General features: G+C 38.2%; 1 protein-coding gene across 1 annotated transcript in view; it reads right to left on the reverse strand.

Annotated features, from left to right (window-relative positions):
* The window catches only part of Sspn (sarcospan), a 105,666-nt gene that overhangs the window by 40,512 nt on the left and 37,786 nt on the right, over window positions 1–27,368 (reverse strand). The gene's annotated exons all lie outside the window — the stretch shown is intronic.

The following is a 27,368-nucleotide window of genomic DNA, read 5'->3' on the forward strand; positions in this document are numbered from 1 at the left end:
CTAGTGTGGTTACAATTAACACATACTGTGCCTGTTACCGATGACAATAGCTTCCAAGACCCTGTGGATACCCAGACCCAAATACACTACATTTTTTCATATGCATTACTGTGATAAAGTTTAATTTATAAATTAAGCACAGTATGAAGTCAACAACAATTAATGATAAAATAGAGCAAATATAATGATATACTGTAATAACAGTTACTTAAACTTATGAATTGTTTATTTCTGGAATTTTCTATTTCATGTTGTCAGAAAAGCAAAATTACAGATTGGGGGAACAACTGCATATTTTATTAATAAAGGCTTACTTTTAATTGCCCAGCTAAAGAACAGTTACAAATGCAACCAGTAGCAGTGAACAACACCCCAGATAAATTGTGATCCTGCTAGTCTGATTACAACCGCCTAGTTCGATTTTTGGCTTCCAGTAAAGCAGGTAGTAGTGTAGGGAACCTCACACCTGATTATATTTCTAACAGCACTGGTGCATCTGTGTGTGAGAGGGCCTGGTCTTTGACAAAATCAGGAGATCATAGTGATAAGGATGGTATTTTCACTTAAATGACACAGGAAAGTTGAAACAAAGAAGAAAGAGAGAAAAGTTGTCAAATACTTAGTGAATGCAATCAAGGCTGAAGTGAGATTATATTGTCACCAAAAACACAGTAAGAAAATTTTTCCTTTAACGTGTCTTTTTCCACTGACAAAAATATCACCATTTTAGCAGAAGTGAACAAGTTTAGCAGAAACCAACAAGGATGTTTTTAGTATTCATAAATTATGATGCCACTATTTTATAGTTTCAGCAGTAACTTCAGATATTTATATTATCAGAAAGAAAAGCAAAGTAGAAACAAAGTGTTTTCAGATGCTCTTGGATGCTCTTGTAACTCAAAACTGACAGAGATTGTAAATTAGAAATTGGAGGAGAGTAGTTAATATATGTTTTGTGATTATTTAGATCCTCTGGGGAAAAAACAAAATCAAGCTTAGTGTCTCTATCTTTACAGTCTATCTGAAACTTAGCATTATTTTGAAGTATTTATGTTTCAGAGGTTCAGAACAGGGAAAATGATAACTTTTTCAAAGTACAATCATTGACAAAATGTCTTCAGGAAACCCAACTAGAAATAATCTCTACACCAATATACTTCAGAAAACAGTCTTAGATTAGCCAAGAACAAAAAAAGATTTGACAGAGAAATTATTACAATTCCAAGGTTTACATCAAGTCTTGTAATATGTAATTACATATCTCAAAAACATTCCATTAGATTTGCTATAAAGGAGTATCAAATACTCTGCAGAAAACAACTAGGACCTTATTTGTCCTAAGGAGCACTGTTGTCCCCAATTGGCTAAGGAGCCTCCTTACCTAAAATGACTCCAGGGATATTGCTGATCTGCGTGTGTGTGTGTGTGTGTGTGTGTGTGTGTGTGTGTGTGTGCATGTGTATTGGTGTGTATAGAAAAACTTTTTAACTTTTCCATTTTATTTCTATGTCATTAATTTCAAATGTGTCTTTTGCCCTGATTTTTTTCTCAAAAGAATTAACCCATTTATAACTTTTGCATGGCAGTTTGTAGTTTTGAATTACATCATATAAGTAATGTTCTCCTAATGGTCAACAGAGGGCTTGTGACTTTTTCATTCTACACAAACTCTATAAAGATTATAACTAGCAAATTGTTTTATTATACATTTTACCTACTTACAAAAAAATACTTTGTATTTTTATGAAAATTTTTAACATGTAATTTTGATATTTCCACTCCATTTGATGAAGTAGAAATAACTAAATTTATTTTAATTAAGAAATACCAGGAGACTAGATAAATAAATTATACTATATTTTATAGTCAAATACTATTCCCAATAGAAAAAGAATGAACTATTAGTCATCAAACAATGACTTGGATGAATCTCACTGTGTGTTAAGGTGAAAGAAACTACATGTAAATACGGCATAAATTCCATTGACATACAAATTTTTTTTTAAGTCAAAAGTAGTCACTAAAAATGTGATTGTGGAAATGGGATGAAAGAATTCACCAGGAAGTTCCAGAAGGGACTGTCTAGGCAATGGAAGTAAGTCCACTTCCATTACACATGGGTGTAAACAGTTGTCAAAACTAATTGAACACTTAAGCTCTGTGCATATTATAATAGGTAATGACATCTCAGTTTTTAAAAATGTAATAAAAAGAAAAATGCAGGGAATCACTGGATATCTGCCAGTAATTAACAACATAACAAGTAGGATTTTAGAGTGTTTTGTTTTTGTTTTTGTAAATTTATATCATACCAGACTCTCCCAATTTCTCTTTTCCCTGTGTGACCTGTATTAATTATGTATTGCTGCTTAATAAGCTACCATAAAACTTGGTAATTTGATAAATGTATAAAAAATGTTCAACATCACCGGTCATTCAAGAGATGCAAATGAAAACAACACTGGGATTCCACCTCACCCCGGAAAGAATGGCTACTATCAAGAACTCAACCAATAACAAATGCTGGTGGGGTGTGGGGAGAAAGGAACCCTTCTCCATTGTTGGTAGGAATGCAGACTGGTGCAACCACTGTGGAAATCAGTGTGGAGATACCTCAAAGAACTAGGGCTAGAGGTCCTATTTGACCCAGCTATTCCCCTGCTGGGTATCTTCCCCAAAGAATTAAAAGAATCATACCACAGTGATATATGTGCACCCATATTTATAGCAGCACAGTTTGTAAGAGCTAAAACTTGGAAACAGCCCAAGTGTCCATCAAGTGGAAACTGGATAAAGAAGATGTGGTTCTTTTATACAATGGAGTACTACTCAGCCATAAAGAACAAGAAACTAGAGACATTTATAGCTAAATGGATGCATATTGAAGCCATACTCTTAAGTGAAATAAATAGGACACACATGTGTAAATACCGAATCATTTCTCTAGTGCGAGAAACTGAAAATATAAATAAGGATTAAAATGTTTAAAATGAGTAATTGATAATTTGAAATAGGAAATAAAGGTCCAAAGGGGTAGGGGTGGTGGGAGGGAAAGGGGAAAGGAAAGAAGGGAAAGGAAAAATTATGAAAAAAGAAAAAAATGGAAACAAAGTATGTAAATAGGGAAGGGTGGAGGGGGTGAAGGGTGCACAGGTAATAGGAAAAAAATAAGAACCAAGATACATCATGGACAGGTACAAGCACCCAATGATAAATGTAAACATATTGTTTACCTAAAATGTACCAATAAAAGAACTTAAGAAAAGAAAAACTTGGTAATTCGAAATAATAATAATTATTATTATTTATCGTTTCATGGTTTCTGTGGGTCAAATATTCAAACAGGGCACGGCAGGGACAGTTTGTTTCCTTCTGTTACCTGGAAGCCTGGAATTGACTGAAGTCTTCACTGGGGCAGGAGGCTCTGTTTTCAAGGTGGCTCACTCACCTGGCTGGCAAGCTGTACCTATCCATCCTCCAGCATAGTGGCTGGCTTCAGTGGAAGTAGAGATTCAAAGACTGAGATTAAAAGTCATCTTTTGCTTGATGTAGCCTCAGGAGTCATTTGGCAATGCTTGAACCAAATTCTAATCTTTAGTAATAATTCACTAAGATTAATTCTAGCTCAAAATCAATGAGAAAAGAATTAAGATCTAGATTTTGAAGGGAATCCTACCACCACTCTGGGAGGCTGAGGTAGGAGGATCATAAATTCAGTGAGACCATGTCTCAAAATTTAAAGAAAGGCATGGGGGGGGAGGGGGGAGGGATTGGAACATGTGGGTATAGCTCAGTGTGAAGGCTCCAGGTTCAATACCCAGTGCTGGAAAAAGGAAAAGTTCTAACAGAATCAAGGAGTATCAAAGTTTTATTTTCAGATTGCTCGAGTGTCTGCATGAATTGAACCGCCTTTGCTGATCTCTTGAATACTGATACTATATTCCTTATAATTCTCTTCTTTGTCCTCCTTCTGTGTATCCTATGGCTTCACTGAAGACTCCCAAACCCCTTCGAAGCCCAGACTCTCCTTAGCTCTAGATCTGCAAATGCAAGTACCTATCCCCATCCCCATTTAAAAACCTAAAAGAACCTCAAACTCATTCTGTCCCTGAACTCCATAGAAAAGTCAAATAAAATAAGAGTCCAAAACCTACAGTAACAAGAGAGTCATCGGTTACCTTTGCCAGCACAATTCCTTGAAGCAGTATCAAAATTTCAACAGGTTTAAGGATGAGTAGGAGATGAAAAAAGGAGAACACATGTAAAGAAATGCATGGACATGCTCATCTCTGAAGGGAAGGAAACAAAGAAATTGTGGCTATGTGAATAATGTAAAGCCATGGTAATGTTTACCTCTTTTCTAGATCTTAAACCTCCCCTCAAAGGCTCCTGTGGTGAAGACTTGGTCATAAGCCACAGCACTAATTGGGAGAGTGGACTCTAGCAGGTGCTGCCTAGTGAAAGGTCATTAAGGGCACACACAGGAATGAGATTTTGGGACCTAGCCCTCCTCTCTCTTCACTTCCAGCTGCTGGGAGGGGAAGCTCTTCCATCACATTCTCTCCACACTATGCTGTGCTGCCCCAGGCCTAAGGCAGCAGGGCCAAGTGACCATGCACTGAAGCCTTCCACCAGAACAGACCTTCCCTCCTTGAAGCTGATGTTCTGGTTAGGTTTTCATATGGACAAACAGTTAAGTATGTTTGTGTGCTGAGGAAGAAGGTGGTAAAAGTTCCAGGCATAGCTGACAACTGATCAGACAGGCTGCTTGAGGTGGGAAAAATGTCTTTAAAATCCTTCAATTGCATATTTTATTTGCCCATTTTTATTTTTGTTTTGAAAATCATCTTTAGGAATAACCCCACCAAGACACTTTGGATGAATAATAATCATACTTGCTAAGTAATAACATTCAAAACACCACAGAGTCATTTTAAACATCCTATGTGTTCTATGAAAACTCTAGGATGTTCGTTTTGACCACTAATCCTCCTCCTTGGTGAACAGCTGAGTCATCCTGGGCCTCCACGCCACACTGACATCTTTGGTCATTTTTATAATAGCCATGCTTCTATGACCTTAGACCCTTGCATCTGATTTCATATCTACTCATCACCACCTTTAAAGTCATCTTTGGCCTGAAGAAAAAACCCTTGTAGGTCTTGTGCTTTTTATCCTAATATTTTTCTATGAGTTCGCTCATTTCTATGCAGCTATGAATACTAATGTGGTCTCAGACTACCAATCTCTGCTCTAATTGCTACCAACCGTGTGACTGCAGATTCCTTAACCTCCCCCTAAGTCTTGGTCTCTTCTCTGTACAACATGAATATTAAAAGTCCTCACCTCAGAAGTTTGCTATGGAGCATAAATACAATAGATGATGAAAACACAGAAAACACTTCCTGCTATCAATTGCTTCTTGCTTATAATTGATCAGTTATAAGCAAGTAATCGATAATAGCTATTATCATAGACTTGCTTCTTTTTCTTATTTGCTTCTCTCTTCCCATGTACTGTCTTTGTCTGCAATTTCCCTTTGGCAAACTTGTCCTGGTTATCTCTCCTCTAACACTCTGCAGAGGAGTGGAATCTTTCCTAGTGGAATCCTCACTGCTTGATAATCTCCGGACTTTCAACAATGCAATTAGTGCTTTTCTTCACAATATAATTTTCTTTTTCTTCTCTTGTACCCTGAGAGTTTTTGAGAATGACTCCTAGTTGAAATCAGTTCACCCCCTTAATCTATAGAGTTTTCTGTTTCTTCTTCTTCCTCCTCCTGCTCCTCCTCCTCCTCCTCCTCCTCCTCTTCTTCTTCTTTTTCTTTTGGTACTGGGGATCAAACTCGGGACCTTGCATTTGTAAGGCAGGTGCCGGAACCACTGAGCTAAATCCCAGGCCCAGTTTTCTGTTTCTTTAAAATGCTCCCCTGACCCACCTCTGTCCCCACCCACTGTTGCGGAAAAGTGGCCATACTCAAAGGCTGTGAGTCACCCACCCAGCAGATCATAAAAGCACTGCTGTTTTATTTCTAATTTTCTGCTGTGTACCTGGTAAAACTTCCATCAGATAAATAGGAAAGTCACAATTGATTTCAAATTATTTCACAGAGGTAACTGAGTTGTCGATACTTTAAAAACAATGTTTTGATAATCTAACGGTAAGCTTAGGTCAAGCAAGTCCTGGCAGGAAAAGTCCACATTTCTCACATGTTTTACCCCTAAAATATTCCACATCATGTATGGGACATTTTTGAGGCTTAAAAATGTCTATTTAGATAGAGAAATGACTCCTTATCCACCCCAATATGGTTTTGTGGAACTGCTTCCCACCCCATGTCTGCCCCATGACTGTAAGAGTGGCCTTGGCTTGACAATTCCCAAATCACTGATATCCCTTCTCCCTACCTTTTGTTTATGGGCTGGGCACATGGAAAGGCTAAGTCAAACCACAGCACATCAGAATCCTCTGGTCAAACGAGGTAATGGTGCTGCAGGGATGGATGCGTTCTGTCTTTCTGTTGGAAGGCAGCTGGCAGTGTTGGGATTGCTGTCCCACAATGTAAAGGGAGTCTTTGGATGACAGGAGAGAATAAGACCAATGTACAAAGAAAAACAGAAGCTAAAAGAGCAAAAAAGATGGTGCAGGGAGGGAGGCACTCAGAGAGATTTGATGACATATAAGCATCAGAAAACCGCTATTCCAGCTCCCTTTTGAACACCCCAGGCAGGAGACTGTCATGTTCACTGCTGCATCACCATAGCTGGTATACAGGAGATGCTCAATCAGTACGTGTTGGATGGTTAAATAATTAAGCCAGTAGATATCCCTTTGCTTAAGAGAGCTATTTCTATCTCCTGAAACTGAATGTACTTGGACCTGGGCTCTCACCCAGGCAAATCTCAGCATCACCACCATGAGCGCCCTCATTTCTGTGATAACAGACCTGCAGTAGCTAAAGAAAATGTGTGGAAGTGAAAAATGAGTGGTGAGTTCATTTCCAAAGAGACTGGCATATTAAAATAACAGATTTTTTTTTTTTGGTCAAATTGTGTGGAAAGATACAAAGACAGCCTAGGACGAGATAAATATTTTATAAGGTGTCTATTTACAATGCTTCTGCAGTGTGGCATATGGGGGAATGCCAGGTGCTACTTAATAATCTGCACCACTTTCCACTGAGGTGCATTTTTACCAATAAGGTATCATGCTCAACTAGCTCATTATACCTGGGGCTTTTATTTCTTTCGTTAGCCTAAATTAAAAAGTTACATGCTAACAGATAGTTGTATGCACTAGTCTTTAGCCAGGGATGCAGGCCAGAAGCACCTGTAGCACTCATAAAGCAGTTTTCTGCATGCCTGATTTGCTTGTTCTGAGTGTGGGGTGGGCATGTGCATGTTTGGGATGCAGTTTGCTGATTAAGCCCTACTAAAGCCCTGCAGGTCACACCCCAAGCTAAGCTCCTTAAAACAAAAGGGCACATTCTTTCTCTCAAGTCTGTTACTTTTGGTTTTACTTTTCAGCGGTGGGCTGCTTGCACAATATTGTTCCTTTAGTGCATTCAATACACATTGACTGAGTGTCTGATACTACCACACAACCCATTAGCATGGATCCCTGCCTCTCTAGAGCTCCCATTCAAATGGAGAGAGGACTCCTGATCCTAGGAGTGGCATAAAGTGTGTCACGTGTTAGGTCAGGTACCTGTGTGTAAAGTACAGTAAGGCACAAAGGGCAAAAGTACTTTGCAGCAGAGTGCCAAAGTCTCGGGCCACGGGCTAGAACTGGATGTGTGCGGGAGCCTGGTGACCCATGGACTTGGCACAGCAGTGCGGCTGTTCACATCTTGTGGCTGTTTGTCTCAGAGGTGACTGGAATGTGTGAGGTCGGACTAGGGGCACAGTGAGGACATTAGCTCACCTGACCTCACCTTCTCACTCAGCCACTGGGCCTTCCGTTGACCTAGGCCTTGGAGGTGCTTCTAGTTGGGCTTCTTTCTTCCACTGCCCCAAGGCCCTAAGGGCATAGTAAGACCAGGACTAGGTACTGTGAATGGAAGAGTGGCTGAAAAATATATATATATATATATATTTCAAATATATATGATATACATTGCACATGCTATATTCATATATCAAATATGATGTATTATTATACTACATATTAATTACATTTCATTATATATTATTTGTAAATATTTTCATATATTTAATATATGTGAATATAAATTTCAAATATATATCTGCCACTCCTAGATTCATATTCATACATACACACTATGTTTATATGAATTTTTCTCTCCTTCCTATGTCCTTGCTATCCTCTCATGAGCATTTTACTATATGACATAAAAACAGAGTAGAACAAAACTATCCTTAGTTTTCGAAAGAAATTCACTTCACTTTTTCTAGAGGTTGTTTTTCTGCTCCCTTCCTCTCCATGAGATAAAATACTTCCATTTGTTGACTCTTCTCTAATGGTCTTGCCACTGTGAATGTCCATCAAAAAGAGAAATTAATTATGCCACTCAATGACTATGGACAGTTTTTGAACAGATTTCCAATTTTTGCTAACTTTCAGAGTGACAACTGATTTGTGACTTGTTGCTTGTATCCCAAGAGGTTGCAGTTCCAGTCAGAGGTCAAGTACCTTTTGTGTCAACACAGAGGTTTTATCAGGAAGGGAAAGGTTCTACCCCAAGCCTTCCTTCTCCATGAAGAGCTTCCTAACTCTCCAGGCCGTTGAACAATTTCTTTCTTAAACTCCTATAGAATTTATGTATTACACATTATTATTTATATAGTCTAACATTCTATCTTTTATACGACAGTCTTCATTTACTTATAAGGCATTCTTTGTTACTTACTGTGTGTTAGGAATTGTGGTTAGCTACAAGGGGAATGAGTAGGATGAATAGCAGAAAATAGGGTCTTAGAATAAAATGAAGACCTAACTGCAACTTATAAATATACACAGTACTTAGAAAATGTGGGCCTCGCTCTTTGCCTCTCCAGTGCCTCTTCTGCAGCCTTTGGAGCAGTAAATTTCCCACTTTGGGCTGCACACTCTGACCATCATCCCTAAGAAGTTTCCCTGGGTCGTCAGACTCCCATAGGCCACTGGTACAGTGCTTGGAAGACGGGCATGTTTGCTGGCTCCTCTACCCAAGTTTTGACTCATAAAGAAAGATAGTAGGCTGAGTCAGGGGCCGCTTCCTTAGAAGACCCTGGGTGCTAATGTACTTATTTGCTGACAGCTTCTTTTTTTCCAGTTTCCTCATTTCCTTGTGGCCATCCAAAGTGCGGTATGATTTGGGATGATGATTAGGAGTTGTGATGCAGATCAGTATGGATGTCTGGCTTAGGGTTTATGATCCAGCTGAGAATCATACTGCAATCCACAATGGTGTTTGGGATCAAAGTCCACCTAGATACTTGCAGCCTTCCCTACATATACAACCCTCTGGAGACCACGAGAAAAGATAGCTGTGGTTTCCTATGGCTCTGGGTATTGTGAATGTCCTTTTCATAATTCTATTAATATCCTCCCCTATTTCTAACATTGGTCAGTAAGGGTAGCAACTGAGTCTTGAATTTCTTTTATAGTGGCCTACACAACAGAGTTAGGCACAGAACAAATGCTCAACGATAAAGATAATACTATTGGTAGACTGAGAAATTCTCTCTGGATCTGACTGTATTTATTAACTGGATTTAGTTTCAATTATTGTAAGATGTTTTAGCATCTTTTTTTTTGCTTAAATTCTTTTATTGGTACATTTTAGGTATACAATATATTTAAATTTATCATTGGGTGCTTGTATCTGTAAGATATTTATTTTTAAAAGAAAGTTTTATGTTAAGAAATAGGCATAATATGTTAGATAAAAGTCAAAATTTTCAAAGGTACAAGAAGTTATAATAAGCTCATGTTTCTTATCCCTGGCTATGTGTCACCCACAGCAATCACCCATGAGGCTCTTTAAATGCCTATGGGCAAGACCTCTCTCTGGAGATTCTAATTAGGAAGGGGGCTGACAGACAGTGTGGTAAGGTCAAAGCCCTATTGATGATTCTGATTTGTGGCTGGGACTGCAAGCCATTGGCCCAAATTAAAAAACAAAGAAAGAAGAGGAGAAAGGAAAGAAGGAAAAAAGGAAGGAAAGAGGTGGGAAGAATAAAAGAAAATCAATTAATCCAGGTACCAAACTAATCCATCTGAAATGAGTCTGCTTCTTCATCTCGATTAATTTAATGAAGTTAAAACTTTACTTACTGAAATTATAGTTTCTCACAAACCTTTGGAATATTGTTTTGGGAACTTTCATCAAAGCTAATTTAAGAACCACCAACATAATCATCCTCATTAACCAATTCTAGTGCATGCTGAACCTGTTTTTTTGTTTGTTTTTTTAAGATTGATCATCAATCAAGGACAGAAATGTAGAATCAGAGGTAATGAATTCACCCTTCAACTCCTGGTACCCACATTCATGTACATGCTCAGTAAAGTGTCTATTCACTGGATGAATGAATGAATGAATGAATGAATGAATCTGCTTCAGACAAGCTTATCTCAGTCACCTTGCCCAAGATCCCACTACTATAGATGACCATGCTGGCCTCAACTCCAGGTTAGCATCTCCATCTCTCCTCTTCTGCCACCAGCTTGTCTCATCCCCAGACAACCTACTGCTGCTCCCAGTGTTGAATCCATCTGTCAAGAATACTATTAGTGGGCAGGGGATTTAGTTCAGGGGCACCGTGCCTGCCTCACAAGCACAAGGTCCTGAGTTCAATCCCTGGTACTAAAAAAAAAAAAAAAGAACACTATTCGCTTCCATATAGAATATGACAAATAATGTGTCACACTAGGTTTAGAAGCAATTTTCACAAAAAATAAAACTAATTAGAGAGACAGAAATGGTGCTTAAGTGAAATGCCTTCCAAGGCAACTACTTTGAAAGGGACAACATGTATTTCTATGTCTAAGATCTGGTGCTTTAACAGTCAGCCCTTGATTTTCTACTTCCAAGTTGCACTGTGTTGTCCTTTGTCCTACGTGCTCCAGTAGAACACAGCACCGCATTGGTTTAGTTTGCAGGTTTCTGTCCTGGACAAAGGTGATTATCTCACTGGACAAATTTGGCTCAGATCATCCTACAAAGCACAAAAGGTTACTAAACTTTGATTTATAATTACTGTCTCTGTTTTCACAACCATACGCTTTTAGATAACATTGCCTACCTGATTTTGAAGGCTTACTTGTAGCTCCAAGAGAATCAAGGTCTTCAAATATATTCTCACTATACTCCCTTTTAAAGCCACTATTGAGAAAACAACTATAATATTACATATTCTTAAAAATAAAACCACATAATAGAGCTACTGTTGTTGACTGATTTTCCTTTAACAGAGTTATTGAGTCTGGTCCTAAATAATAATCTCCTTTTTTACAACAGTAAAAAATAACTTTTTTGTTTTTTGCTATCACGTCTGCAAAGAGAAGATAACACAGAATTCTCATAAACAAGTGAATCAAATGAAAATTTACCCAACTGGTACCGAGTAACTCTGCTCAAAACAGCTTCTTTGGATAAAAGAGAAAAAAGAGTACAGAGATCATGGTTTCTTATACAACCCGAATGGGAATGGAAATAGATCTCCTTTAAACACACAGCACGCATGTAAAACTTGCTTGAGATTCTCTGCTGTTTAAGTGATTCAATCTGCTTTCTTCTCAGCCAACCTCTTGTCCTCTAACAATGGCTTCCCTAGGGCACAGCCCAGGTATAGAAGATTCTGGAAGGTGGACCGGTGCAGACTTCTGAGGAAACTGGCAGACAGTAGGGGTTGTTTCCTTCTTGGAAACTTTTAATTCTTTCCTTCCAGCACAGTAAACTCTGCTGAATAACTCTGCACTTTTTAAATTTACCTCTAGTGTGCTCTATTCATGCAAATAACATTTGATAAATGTTTTAGCTTGGAGCAGCATTTAGTATCTTCAACATTTATTGAGTCTCTAGCTATGTAGGAGATGCTGTATTATTCTGAAGAATATAAAATTCAAGTGTCCAATTTTCTCCCCATTGGTCTCAGGACCTCAAGTGAATTTTAAGATAATGTTTCTTGTACCCCAGAATATATATTTTATCTTAAAGTGGTTAGTTATTAAGCAGTGAGCTTTAAATTTTAGATTGGGGTAAAATATGCTATCTACTCAGAAGGTATAGCAGACAGGTGGGAAGTAGCACTTCTTACTTGCAGTGGTTATTTTACATTTTGTAGCATGAGATTGTGTATGTAATTTTGCATAATGGTGGCACTTTGGGGGTAGTCTGGGAGGTGAAGTGAAAGTCCCTTCTCTTGCTGTCGCCTCTGATGAGGTTCTGTAAGCACCATAATGCCTAGAGGTGTCAGGACACTCTGTTCATTGTGTCAAGAAAAGAAATCTCGCCACGATGCACACGATCGTGCGAATGAATATTCAGCACCTCCAGCACAGATTCAGGGCTAATGATCCAGATTTTGAATTTTCAAGGGCCAATTGTGAAGCCTCCTTCTTTCACGCTGCCTTTCTTTTTAGCAGTTTCATTATTTGTTCACACCTCCAGGAGGAGAAGTGAAGAAGGAAGATGAAACATAAATTCATCAACTTTTCCCAATTCCCTCCTCATCCTGCGGCTTCTCCAAATCCAACACAGGTTTTGGAGAAATTGAGAGGGCTCATGAGATCATCTTCTATGTGCCTTCAGAGATCTACCCAGCATGTAGCCTCTGGTCAGGACCAATTGTATCCTTTCCATACAAAAGGCAGCAACCTAAATAAGTAATTTACTATGGGACTGGGGGCAAAAAGCTTGGTTAAATAAAAATCCAGTTAAAAGGCTTCAATAACCTGAGTGATGAATATCATGAGAAATTCTGCAGCCCTGTATGTAGACATGTGAGTGTCATAGAGAAGCTAGAGTGATACACAACTCCATTGCATCTCTTTCCTCCTTCCCAGGTAGCCTGACCCTAAGAGGCATGGCATTCTGTTGTTTGTTTTTAATGGCTACCATATGGTCTGCTAGCACCATTTTGTAGGGTTTCCTAGGAGGCATTTGGAACCAAGGCCACACAATAAAACCAGTATTTCTGATGCTGTGTAGGTAGGTGTGGACACAAGAAACTGAAAATTTATCATGCGGGAGTTGTGTTGAACTGGGAATATGGGGCTCCTGAATAAAATCGTGGAGAAGGTGAGGTTTCTCTTGAAGCAGATCCACCTTGCTTTGGAAGCCTCCTCTACCCTGATGTTACCACGGCCCCCAATTCTCCCTTTGGAGTGCTTGGCTCTTGAGTACAGTACCTTGTTGCCCACGCCCAGGAAACTTTGCTCTCTGTCTGCTTAGCATGTGTGATTTTCTCCAGACATCCTACCCTGACCACCCTTGCGAAAGTTTAGACCAGCTCTGTTCTTCAAGTCCTTACCAAAAGCTTCTCCTGTGGAAGGTCTCAGGTCATTATTTGTCCTCTTTGTGACGTTGTGCACCGCCCTTCCCCAGGCCAAACCCTGTCAGTCTCTGAAGTCTCATCATAGATGGATGTGTTTATTGTTGCCTTCCTACCACAGAGCTGGTTCCATAGCAAGAGCCAAAGAAATATCTAATGAGTGAATGATTTAATCTTGTTCAGATATCTACACTGATATCAAATATTTATAGAATCTAGTGTCTTTAAACTCCTAGGGGGGGGTTTCTGGTTTTTAATCCCATACCAGTTGCTCTTACAGGGTAAGACAGAACAGGGCCACGCTTGCTGGAAACACGGGTGGGAGATGCCTAGGCCATAGGGCATATCCAAACTTCCAAGGCCCTGCTGTAACAGTGTGTGCCCCCACCTGAGCTAGGCCCATTTTGCACCTTTTTGCTTTCCTCTGTCTCTAACCCACCCTATCCTATATGTCTTTTCCCAGAATTTCAACCGAAGAATTCAGAACCCATTCATAGCATGGTCATTTATTTGCTTTCCTCCCTACTGAAGCTGGGTTTTGCCTTTCATCTAGGTAGTGATTATTCAACCAGTCATCCTTAGTCCTTCTTAATTTACCACATTCTACACTTTACATTTCCATCTTTATGATTGTTAGGCCTTCTATGTCTTATACTAAGTATGCAAGTATTTTCACACACACACACATACATACACACACACACCCTTTACAATGACTAGGAGATGTGCACCATTATTTTTCCATTCTATTAAAGCACATTAGTAAGTTAAATAGGAAAGCACACTAAGAAATTAGATCAGTTGCTCATGGTTACCACAAGAGGTCTGGCTCCAGAGTCTACACTTTTAAGTACTGTACTCTGTTTCTTCTCACACAGTAGGCATGGAAATTGCTTTTGATTGTTGTTCTATTCACGTTGCCTTCTGAAAGAATTCTCACTCTTAGTGCCTACTAAGTGAGGATCAAAGCATGTGACCTTATATATTGTGGCCTCAGGTAATTGGTTACCCTGTTAGTACCTGATCCAGGAGATCTGATCCTTAGGCTACCCAGTGAGCTAAGATTTGGGTTCTTGTTCAAATGACAACTAGGATAAATCATGTTAGAAAATCTGGAGTTGAGAAAAATGAGCAACTAGAAATGCTGTCAGTAGATGGCAGAGATGAGTATTCATAGTGCATGCATTATGTATAGAAATGGATGGTGCCATGTTGAGTCTTTTGCAAGATGAGTAAGCAGAGAGCTGGCTGAAGCAGAAGAGCAGAGCATGTGGTCAGATGAGTGAGAAACAGACAATGGTGGCACTTATGATGTGGAAAATCTAACTCCAGTTCCTCATTTTCTAGTTTACAGTTTTGGGATTTTTAGTCTTTGCATTCAAAACATCTGTAACTAGAGCCCTTTGCTCTCAGATTTCTGACTCCTAAGGTTCCCAGTCAGTCCTTACAGATGATCCCAAGAAGAAGAGGAAGAAATAGGGAGCTCCTTTGTGGGAGGGGAAGCTACAGCTGTTGCTAAGTGGGTCTAAGTCATGTCCCTGGGAGGCTATTATCACCTTCACATTCCCTGCCCTGGATGATCCTGACTGTACAGCCACTGGGCAACATGGCTGGTCAAGGTTGAACCCTTCAAAGGATTAGAGATACAAAGGTGCCCAATAGCCCAGTGTTTATCTGAGTGGCCAGAGCTATGTACTAATCAACCCCACATTCAGGGCTGTGTGAATCTAGGCCGGAATAGATAGCCACTTAAATGTGAAATTCTAGTATCACTCATTCACAAAGAGACAGATAATAATAATAATAATAATAATATTAATAATAATAATAATAATATGACAAAGACATTGAAAAGATGTTTTTTATGCCTCAGTCATTTTCTTTAAATCTTCTTATTGGATGCTCACTAAAACACTATATCCTTCCAGTCATTGGACTGTTCTAGTTTTATATTCCAAACTTTAAAGAATTCTATTTCTCTTTCTTCTTATATTCTTATTATCTTAAGAGTGAATTCCCAGGCCCGGGATTTAGCTCAGTGGTTCCAGCACCTGCCTCGCAAGCGCAAGGTTGCGAGTTTGATCCCCTGTACAAAAAAAAAAAAAGAGTGAATTCCCACATGGAAAGCCTTACAAAGTCACACTGAGAAATGTGGATTTTATTCTTAAGGTGGTGAAAATCTACGGCAATATATGACCAGAAAGTAATGTGTTTGCATTGATGTCGTGGAAATATCACCTGATACAGTGTGAATGGACTGATTGGGAAGGAAAAAATGGAGGCAGGGACATCAGCAGGGTGGCTGGTGTAATAATCCAGCAGAAACAAGATGGCTCCTGGAACAGGGCAGTGAGACTGGAAACGAAAGAAAAGAGTGTCCAAGTATCTTTCTGACACAAGTAACTTAGGAGATGGTATTTCCATGCCAAAGAATAAAGTAGCTACTCCAAATGAATATCTACACTTCAACTAATTTTGGAGGAATAACTACTTTTGTTTGCCACAGTCACTTGAGAACACAAGAATAGGAAAGATAAAGGTGAAGATCTTTGATACTGAAGTTACTGGGTAGAGTTGTGCAGTGGTACTCAGCTTTCCAATGCACTTAGGAAGAGGCCTAACCAAGTCTAGGAGTTTAGCTTTAACATATATTGCTTTTGAACATCTTTATTTAGAGTTTGTCTTAATTCTGGAGTTAAATTTTGCAGAACATTAATATCACTTAAACATTTAGAGAGCCTTGTAAAAGGTTTAAGTACAACATTCATAGTCTCTCATTTATTACTGAATGTGAGTCACATAACCAAATAGTCAATGTAATGCTTGTGATGAGTCTTCTATGAAAGAATAAAATACAGAGAGACTGAATAAATTGTTTCATTAGAATAATTAAGGGAAAATACCCAAATGAAAAGAGGGATCTGAAAGAATTTTAAGAAATAAACTCTGTGACTTATGTAGAATTTATTTCCCTTTATAGACTCATGTACTAGCTAAAGTAAACTGACTTTTAAAATGTACGCTTATTAAGCTAAAATTTTGGGTCCGCCTCAGCTTTTCTGTATATCTCTCTAAGATACTGAATTACTAAATATGCTACTTATAAAATAAAAATTATCATTGTTTAAAAAATAAAATTTCCATGAAAAGCACACACAATGAGATTTGCTAGATAATAAGAGACTGAAAAGGTAAGCCTCATACTTGAAGACAATATTTGCAAATCACATACTGATAAAGGATGTGTACCCAAGATATGTACAGGATGAACTCTCAAATCTAGTAATAAGAAAACAAACAACTTAGAAAGACTCTTCACAAAGGAAGACAAACGACAAACACCTAGAATAATGTGTAATACCATCAGTCATTATGGAAATGTAAATTAAAACCACAATAAAATATCACTACAAATGTATTAGTGTAGCTAAAATTAAAAACACTGAAATTCCAAGTGTTAATGGGGATGTAGAGGAACACCTGAAATGAAAAATAGTACAACCACTCTGGAAAAGAGTTTGGGAGTTTTAAAAAAATGTTAAACACACATCTACCATATGACCCAGTCCAAAAGATTATGAAAGCTGAAGTAAACATACAAGGATGTTCATCACAGCTTAGTTGTAATAACCCTGAAGTAGAAAGAGTCACAGGCTAAATTGCAAAATAATTATCCTCTTTATTTGTTTGAGGCAGGGACTTATGTAGTTCAGGCTAGCCTCAAACTGGGGATCTTTCTGTCATAGCCTCTCAAATACTGAGATTACAGGTGTGCACTACCACTCCTGGCAAAATCACTATTCTGAGAGTAAAAGTCAGATCAGGAAAAAATACATCTGGTAATTCTTTGTCAATAAAATCCTAAAAAATGCAAACTATATTAGGGCAGAAAGCAAATCAGTGGTTTCCTGGAGATGATGGGGAGAAGAAGGTTTCCTGGAGATGATGGATAGGAAGGAGGGATTACCAAGTGACACCGAAATTTTGGAGAGTGATGGATACCAAAATTTATCAAATTGCACACTTTATTTATAATCTATAGAAAAAATAGGAAGATATGGTGAGTATCTGTAATGTAAGGAGAACCTGGAGAACAACCAATATTTAATCAAGATGGTGTGGAGAGATCAGGTGTATAATGTCAGTCATAGTGCCCTGAGAGTATGAGTTCAACCTTCTAATAATGCCTGCCATTTCTCATAGCAAGCACAAAGAAGTTTGCTTATTTATTTTTTTGTCTTTACTAGGTTGTAAACAAGATGTATTGATTATTTTTGGTGACCCATGAAACCCCAGGCATTCTTTCCTTTTAACCATAGAAGCTCTGCCTTTTATGCCCTTGGATGTTCCGCTACAAAAATGTAGAAATCTCATTATCACATATTTCATTTCAGTTTTTGAGATGGTTATCATGAATTTTTCCATGTCCACCTATTTATGGGATTCTTTAAATAAATCATCATTTCTTTATTCATCCTTGAAGATACCTTTTAAGTTTAATCATCCACATAAATGAGCCATAGTCAACATAACAAAAAGAAATAAGAAGAATTATAAGGGCAATATATTTTAGTGCACTGGCATTTTGTCTCTAAGTTCATTGAAATATAAAATTTGAAGACAGAATACAGTTTACCCATCAGTGCTTAAAATAGCTTTTCAAGAGAAACACTGCAGGTTCCTGATATAAGATCTTCTATCTTCCTTACTAAGACCCTCCAGAAAAAGCTATAAAGATTTAAAAAGGAAGGGAAAAAAGGGATAAACCCTTAAGAGTAAAGAGAAAGAGGGTAACTCATTTGCATATGAAATTTTTCAACAAATATCTGGACACTGGATAAAAAAGGGTGCCTGTTGAGGAAGTAGCTCTAGATAGTTCCACGGAGCTCCAGGGAGACTTTGAGCTCTGTGTCTGTTGCTATAGAGGGCAGAGTTCAGAAATGGATCTAAGAACTGGGAGCTCCATTAAAGATCTGTTTAGAGAAAAGTTGCACCCATCTGTCACCCCTACCTCCACTTGGAAATGAAGAACACAGCCTTACGTGCCTCTCAACACTTAGTCCAATGCTCCTACTGAAAGTAAGGAAATAAACTACAACTCCTAGAATGGCAATGCATGCCATTCCCCAATAGGGTTAATAAACGCAATAAGGTTTCCCCAATTCTGCAAATTGGAGGTCATCTGGAAGCCTGCCAGTCATATCCTGTCTCTTTGCCTAAGTATGAACAGGCAACCAAAGATCATAGAATGTGTAAGTAGAGTCAATGGTACAAAACAGGAGAATCAAAATGAATAGCCCTCAAATGGAACAGAGAGAATTCAGGAAACGGGAGAATAAGTTAAAAATGAATGTGGAATAAATGAATGAATGAATGAATGAATGAAGCCCAGAAATTGACCACAGCAACTTAGGAACAATAAGATCTGAGAATCCCTAATAGAGAAGGGTAACAAAATTAGAGTATGAGTGACATTGATAAGAGAATGAGCTAGTAAGCTAAGCTGAATGGGCTTGAATCTCATTTCTATCACTTACTAGCTGTGTGACTTTTAACCAAGTTGTTTGATTTCTCTTCAAATCTGTTTCATCTGTAAAAAAAAGAGAAAAAAAATACCAATGTGTAGAGTTACTGTGATGATGAAATGTGATGATTTCTATTATTTAATTGAAATAGCACAATGGTTGATAAAAAGGAGCACTTACATTTATTATTATTTCTGTTATTGAAAGGGCAAAGCTGTTACTCTCTTAATCTTCCCTGTCTGACCAATAGGGAGGACAGTAAAAGGTAAAGTACAAATAGCCAAAAAGATGCCCAACTTGGAAGAAGAACTTTCTCAATAAATATATATTCAATTAATTCCCAAACACAAACTGTCAGATTCCGAATTGAAGCAAATTTTCTCTAGCCTTCTCAGAATTAGAAAATCATAGATCACAGGGGAAAATTAAAGTAATGACAATAGATAATTAAAGAACAAGAGGTGAAGCATACAATTCAAGGATGTTTATAAAGACATTTTATAGTGCTTTGTTACTTTGAAAGGATTTCAAAAGTGCTAATCAATCTACTTGTTTGGATCTCAGTAAATACACGAAGACTTAAAATAGCACCTATTCTGAAGTCATGGGAAGAAGATGGTCTATTAATGGCTTAGGACAGTTCTTACTTAGAGCAATTGGAATTAATGCCATACATTTGAAGACAAGTTTCTCAGCTGCGCTTTATTTTAGATCTGTAGTTACACTGAGAAGCTGAGAATAATTTATTGTCATCAATCCTCGTTAAATTCCTAATTTTAACTATGTATTGTAGTAGCAACTATTCACTCACATAGTATACAGTCAGATGTACAAAAACTGCAGCTTCTCTCTCTCACTAGAATTTTTCAGACTTCCTCATGAGTCTCCACATTGTTGAAATTGTCCAAGTGTGGGGTGTCTAGGGAGTGTACATTTTGTTTGATCTGCAAATGTTAGTCCTGTCCATTCATTTGCAGTGTCTCTTCAGATGACTCAGCTTTTGGCTTAACAGCCCTCATTTGGAAGTTGCTTTTATTTTCAAGGTCTCTCTACATCCCTGGGCCCCTCAATGAGCATTTGAGGACTTCTGGGATCCTGTAAGGTCAAGTATGTAGTAGGAGGCAGCAGGTGCTCATCTCTCTACCCACCCACACTGTGCTACCACCCCTGTGCTGTCTTCTTGCACCATTTTGGATTTGCATCAGATTTTCTAGGAGCTGGAGATTTTCTAAGGGCTGCAGCCTCTCCTATGATAGATACCCTCAGAAAAGTAAACATTAGTCCAAATGTCCTTCAGCTTGTACATACCAATCTAGATATTTCTAAAACCTACTTACTGATGTTTCCAATCTACATGGGAGAAAGGAGTGAGAACTCTGAAATGTGACCTCCTCAGACTCTGTCTTCCTCACCTGGGGTCAGAAGGGCAGGCTTCAGTGTTTCTCCTTCCTGTGTTATACCCTCTAACCTCCTCCTACACCCATTCCCATAGCTTAGCTGTCTTAAGAGGAAGGGCTGCCCTCCATGCACTAGGAAAGAAAATCTATGTTTTGAATTCCCAACTTAATCTTCAGAAGCTCATGTTAAGAAATTTATATCACTCTTTCTTTCTGGCCAAAACATGACTTAAATGCCTATTGTCTTCTTGGAAAACCTACTTTGATATCAGAAGCTAAATACTAAGCCTTCCTAGTCCTTTGTATTTCTTTTAGCGCATTCTTAAATCCTCCTGTGGCAAGTGTGTACTTACGGAAAATACAAAGGCAAAAATTTCATTAATACATTTCAAAACATATCCCCCACTATGAATAACTGTCATTACTCCACATTCAGGCAATTTTCATTGACAACATTAATTTGTATATTAGCTGACAGCCTCCCAACTGCTTTTGAAAGAGAATGGCAAAGACAGAGCAAAAAAAAAAAAATTATTAGTAGAAGGCAGAATTGATTCTTTGAGAATTTCCAAATTAAAGAAATGCTTGCTGAATATAGAAATACATTGCTGAATATATAGGAATATAGTGCTTTCCGAGCATTGCTCCAGAATTTCAATCAACAACCTAAATAAATATTGGAAGGTAGATGGCCCACTGTTATCTTAAATTACTAAAAAAGAAACTAAGCCCACAATTTTTCTTTAAAGACAGTAACTAGGTTGCTTTCTTTGTCTTTTAGTCTTGTTAATGATACCACCTTTCTCCAAGGATGACAACCGTCTTGAAGTCAGTTTAATTCAAAGCACATTTGCTACAGACATGGTAGGTCCTGTGTTAGCCATCACAGCATGTCTGGAACACAAACTTGAGCCTCAGGGAAATTTCTTTATAATCTCTCTCTAACCAATCATTGAATCACTAGCATTCTTCCTTTGAAACAGGTCTCATGTCTTCCTCTTGCCCCTTTTTTCTACTGTCATCATGTCTTGTTATCTGAGTCACAGCCGTGGTAGCACGATGCCTCACGCCCTTTACACAACCCTGTCCTGCTGCCCAGGACACAGGTGACTGCAGTTATTTCTTCACCTCAGTGTTGTTGGTGCTCCATACGTACTTACTGGATTTAATTAAGTTTTTCAGTGCTCATATAGATGTCTCTGGACAGCCTAAGAACTGCAGCCAAAAGTAAAGAGAAAGGACTGTCTCTAAAGCCAGTGTTATTTCATTCATGAAGGGCAATAATCATGTTCACCTCCCACCCTCATTGGGTCATCACTGCTTTGACAGTGTGGGGGTTGGAAGAGGGTTGGAAGAGAATCATCCTAATATTTTTGAAACTTCTCCTCTCCATCTTTCTATGGAAGCCTTATTATGTGCATAATAAATTCTTAGTGCCCTTCCTTTTAGTGTCTCATGCCAGTCACATATTTAGCCTTACAAATATGACGCCCTTGCTATTGATATCATTCTTACATATCCTTTTTTTTCATTCTTATATATCTTGAAACATTCAAAGCAATGTTAATGAGTGGCATTTTTATTTTAAAAACTGCAATGTAGTATAACAAAATTGGCATTTTCCCGACTTGCGGGGGGGTGGGGGGCGCAGGGTGCAGTCTTCAGTATCTGGGTTCTAAAGCCAACTCTACTTCAGAACAATCCCACCTGAACCTTGTTCCCATGTGGGCTCTTATGTTATCACAAAGGACACAGAGTGCCATTTCAGTCTCTTTAAGAGAGAGCTGCTGTTTCTCAGATGGTACAGCCATTGGTAAATAAGTTTGTTTATATTTATTAAATGAAGGGAGTCTTTCATACCTGCTGGCTGTCTGGGTTGGTAGGAAAAGGAAACAGGGAAGATTTTTAAAGAGAAGCCCACTCTTCTGTTTTCTGAAGAGATTCACAGTGAAGAAGGAGATAAAGACAGAAATTGCTGGGGCAGAACAAGCTGGTGTCCCTGATGGCAGGGACCCTCTGCTAAGCCCTGCCAATCAGTCTGTCTTGAAGAGAGCTTTTCACCGCCCTTTCATACCCACTAATGCTTTTTCTAATCTTTTCAATAAGGCTTTTAATATGTGACATAAATGGCCGGGGATTTAGCTCAGTGGTTTTGCCACCTGCTGTGCAAGCGCAAGGACCCGAGTTCGATCCCCAGTACCAAATATGTGACATAAACATTTTACATGGAAAAAATACAAATAGAGAGATAAGGAAAAATATTAACAAAACTGATCACTGTTATGCAATCACTATGAACATTTCACTATGAACTTTCCTTAGTCATTTCCTCTCACATATAAGTTATGTGCCTTAATAATCTAGTTCCCATTGAAACTGGATAACTGTTGGGTAACTGAACGAGTTGGCTAACTAAAGGCTGTAATCATATAGTTACTCAAGTTTGTGCTCTTAATTTTTCCACCTTAATTAACACAGCCATTCAACTTTTCAATATTAGATATTCAACACCTTCAATTTTAGAAGTTTTGAGAAGTTCCATTTAATATCTATATCCCTGGGGGAACATTCATATTTTTCTAATTTTTCTATTATAGATCACACAGTGATAAGCTTCCTCCATATTGTTTATTCTACATTTTGGGGGCCACTTCTTATGGATAGATCAGGGGTCAGCAACCTTTTCCTGTAAAGGGACAGCTAGTAAGTATCTTTGGCTTTGGAGGCCATAAGATCTCTGTCTCCATTAACAACTCTACTGCTGTATTACAAAAGCAGTCACAAATAATACATAAATGCATGGGCATACCTAGATTCAATAAAACTTTATGTATGTGCAGTAAAATTTGAATTTATTTAGTTTTCAATTTGTCATGAAATGTTACCTGCTTTACATTTTATTTCACCATTTAAAAATGTAAAAACCATCCTTAGCATACAAGAGGTACAAAAATAAGCAATGGGCCTGAGGCCTATAGCATCCTGGCCCCTGCTCCAGAGTCTAGGAATCTGAAGATTGACTAGTGAAAGGTAATGAGCCATCTGTGCTCTTGATATACAACCAGTCTGTTCCTTGTTGAGAATGTTGATGGATTCCTCCAACCATGGTTCTTGGTTGTTAATTTCTGAGTTTGGGCCTTTAAATAGTGTTTTGATCTCTAGACCGCAAATGACTAAGGGAATATGCAAAAGAACTACCCTTGCAGTTCTTTACCTTTGACCAGTACCCGTATTCATTAAAATCCACTTAAAGTGACAAGTCTGTATGAGAGGTCATCTGGTCCCCCTCTGCTAAGACCATCTGAAGGAACAAAAGCCCTAGTTAAAAGCTGCACAGAAGGGCTCTCCAGGATTTCATCATCTAACCTGAGCATTTCCCGGTCAAACAAATTTCATTCTAAATTCTTCATTTGAACCTGAGAATACCTGGCCAGCTGCCACCTTCAAACACAAAGACAATTATTAAGTTAATCCATCTGATTTTCTTTCTGTATCCTAGGTTGATAATGATGAACCAGAACTATTTCCTTTTGTAGATTGTGAAATTAAGGTATAAAAGTGTCTTTTCTCTGAACGGATGGTGACTCAGAGAATAGGAAAACTAACTTGAAATTCCCTGTTCCCTGCCTCTAGGGCTGTCAGGATCATAAATTAATATTTATTAAGCATCTCCTGGTTGCATGCCATTGTGTGAGGCAGGATGGCAATTAGTCCCACTCATTTTTTCCAATTTATTAAACTGTATCCTGGATGATTAAATTGCTTCAGGCCATAAGTACAAAATTGAAAATATTCAATTAGGACACATATAACAAAGCAGCGGCGGTTAGAACATGCTGTATTAAAATATCAGCTTTACAGTTTCTAGTCTCAAAATCTGGAGGGGACAGGTTTACTAGTCATTGTGAAGGCCAGACTTCTGTCAGAACAAGGAGGGCAGTGGATTCCTTACAAAGAGGAAATCCGGGGGCTGGGGATTTAGCTCAGTGGTTCTGCCGCCTACTTCTCAAGTGCAAGCGAAAGGTCCTGAGTTTGATCCCCGGCACCAAAAAAAAAACAAAGAACAAAACAACAAAAAAAAGAGGAAATCCATTCTCTAGCTCCCTATAAAAGGAATTTTAGATTCAAGATTTGTAGGTGGCTTAAATTATCTGCCAGGGGCTTTCTAAATATTTCTTAATTTTAAGGTATGAAGAAAGCACACTCCCTGTTATTCCAATGAGAAGTTCAAAATTTTTCCCAAAAAATAATTTAAAAGTTTTCAAATAAAGAGACTTTACAAATATTTTAAATCTTTTTAAAAAAATACAACTCGTAGGGGGTGTAAGAAAGGGTGATAAGGGGATGGATATGATCAAAATATATTATATACATGCAGGAAAATATCTCACCGAAACCCAATGTTTTGTAATATTAATGTGCACAACTAAAAATACATTCAAAATACAACTTGTTATTAAAACATTTAAGTGGCACACACTATGATTTGAATATGTCTCTCCTTTTTGGAACCAAGCTCTTTTTTTGTTCATCTGATGGTCTTGGTGCTCAATAATATCTGTAATGTTGGATGTAAGGTGCAGTGCTATTGATTTATCAATGTAAAATATATGAAATATATCTGTATTTAAAGAAATATAAACCTCTGGGTAACAGAGGTTCCCACTTATTTTCAAACTTTTCACTATAAATGAGTGCTTTTGTTCCCTCCAAAATTCATGAGGAAACTTAGCCCCCTCCAAATTTCATGCATTGCCAATATGATAGTAGTAGGAGTGGGCTTTTAAGAAGTGATTAGGACATGAAGCCTGCACCACCATTAATGGGAGTGAGACCCTTTTAAGAGGCTTCCTGCAGCATTATTTTAGCTAGCTAGCTTACTTTCCCATTTTTCTTGCCTTTCTGCCCCTGCCATGTGAAATTACAGCAAGGAGTCCCTCTCCAGATGTTGAGTCTTGATCTTCAACTTCTCAGTCCCCAGAACTAGGAGAAATAGATTTATGTTCTTTATAAATTACCTGGTCTCCAGTATTCTATTATAGTAGCATAAATTAAGATAAATGGAAAGCTTTTTCTCACTTATTCTTATGCTAGCCATTCACCCAATTTTACTTATTCTATTTCTAATGGCTTCAGAGATTTTTCAAAGTACCTTTTCTTTTTTTTTGTACCAGGGATCAAACTCGGGACCTTGTGCTTTTGAGGTAGACGTCGGAACCACTGAGCTAAGTCCCTGGCCCTTTTCAAAGTATCTTAACAATTAATTACACTTTATCACAGAGAAGGTATTGACTGCCTTCTTAAGAATAATACTATATCTTGCTCCACGCCTGTTTCAGCCAGCTTTCCAGTACTGTACTAAAATACCTGAGAAATTAACTTATAAAGAAAATGGTTTGTTTTGGCAATTCCACCTCTTGACTTGTTGGCCCCAGTGCTTTGGTTCTGTGATGAGACACCGTGACAGAACTGTGTGACAGAGCAAAACTGCTCACCGCATGGCTATGAGCAGAAGAGAGAGAAAGAGGAGGGATATGGGGTCCCATAATCCTCTTCAGGGGCACATCCCCTGTCAAGGGTCTTCCTCAAGGACCCTCCTCTCCAAGGCTCCACCCCCAGTACCACCTCCCTGAGGACCAAGCCTTGCAAACTCTTACTATAGCACCACTGCACATTGAACTTTTAGTCCATTCAGGTCTAAACTTGCCGTCTCTCAAGACAAGACTAATTTCAGTTTCTTCAAGCTGTAATGCTGTGGCCTTATTTGCATGCAAAGTTCCAAGGTCCCAAGACCCATGCTTTCTTTTTCCCTTGGTTAGCAGATACTACACACACACACACACACACACACACACACACGCACTTCTTGAAGCATACAATGTTTATTCTACATAATCCTCTTCTCCTAACCTCTTTAGATAAACATCCTCCTACCAATTTGTCAACTTCATTTGGGTGTATATACATTTTTCAGGCAACATACTAACTTTTCAAGCTTTCAGGTCATTTGGAAGTTCTGTCTTAATGCAATTTCTCCTTTTGTGATGAACATTTTGCTGTTTTAACCAAGCAAAACTTTAAACCAAATTCCATCGTGATTTCATTATAAAAGCAATCATTGCTCACCACTTTAAATTTGAGGTTTAGTGAATTATTGCATTCACTAAGTGGTCGTGATACACATTTATGCCACCCTTTGGTATTTATTGGCTAAAAAATGTTTTGCGAAAAAATTGTATCTACTGGAAAAATGTATGATATTTGGGCAGTGTCATTCTTAGACTAGAAACGCTAAAGGTTAGCTTTATTATTTTCAGTTACACAAAGGATTTGGAAGGGCAAAGCATCTGGTTACTAGTTATCCATGTCTAGAAAGAATGAATAAGAAGCTCAGGGCTTGGATTAAAGCAAGAGAGCCACAAGTCTAACAGCGGGAGGACTCTAACACTATATTAGACACAGGATGATAACAGAAAACCCATTGGTAAGTTTGCACCTTCCTGGCCTAAAAGCAAGACCTGCTTGGGAGATGTCCTCGAAGCCCCATTGAGCTGGATGAATTATAAAAGTAAAAGGCACAACTGCATGGGTGAATATAGTGATTTTTTTTTCAAATCAAAGCCAAAAAAAGAACTCTCGATATTATGTACATAGATGAGCAAATGCTATAGTAGTACCCAAACTACAATTGAGGAAGTGACCGAAAGTACTAGCCAATGATATGTCACACAATGAATGTGCATAACAGAATACATATCAAAAACATTCATTGTTCACTCATTCATCCAACAATAGGAGCTGGGAGCCTACTATGTGTCAGATACTGTTCTAGGCACTGAAACAAAACAGATTCCTGACATTGTATAGTTCATAGTCAATTAGAGAGATGCTACTGACACATGATAAATATAATAAGTAAATCACAAAGTATGTTAAGAAATGATAAG

Source organism: Heterocephalus glaber, unplaced genomic scaffold (genome assembly GCF_053883595.1).
Source record: "Heterocephalus glaber isolate CG9 unplaced genomic scaffold, H.glaber_assembly_v1.0 deba00001444, whole genome shotgun sequence".
NCBI classification, from domain to species: domain Eukaryota; kingdom Metazoa; phylum Chordata; class Mammalia; order Rodentia; family Bathyergidae; genus Heterocephalus; species Heterocephalus glaber.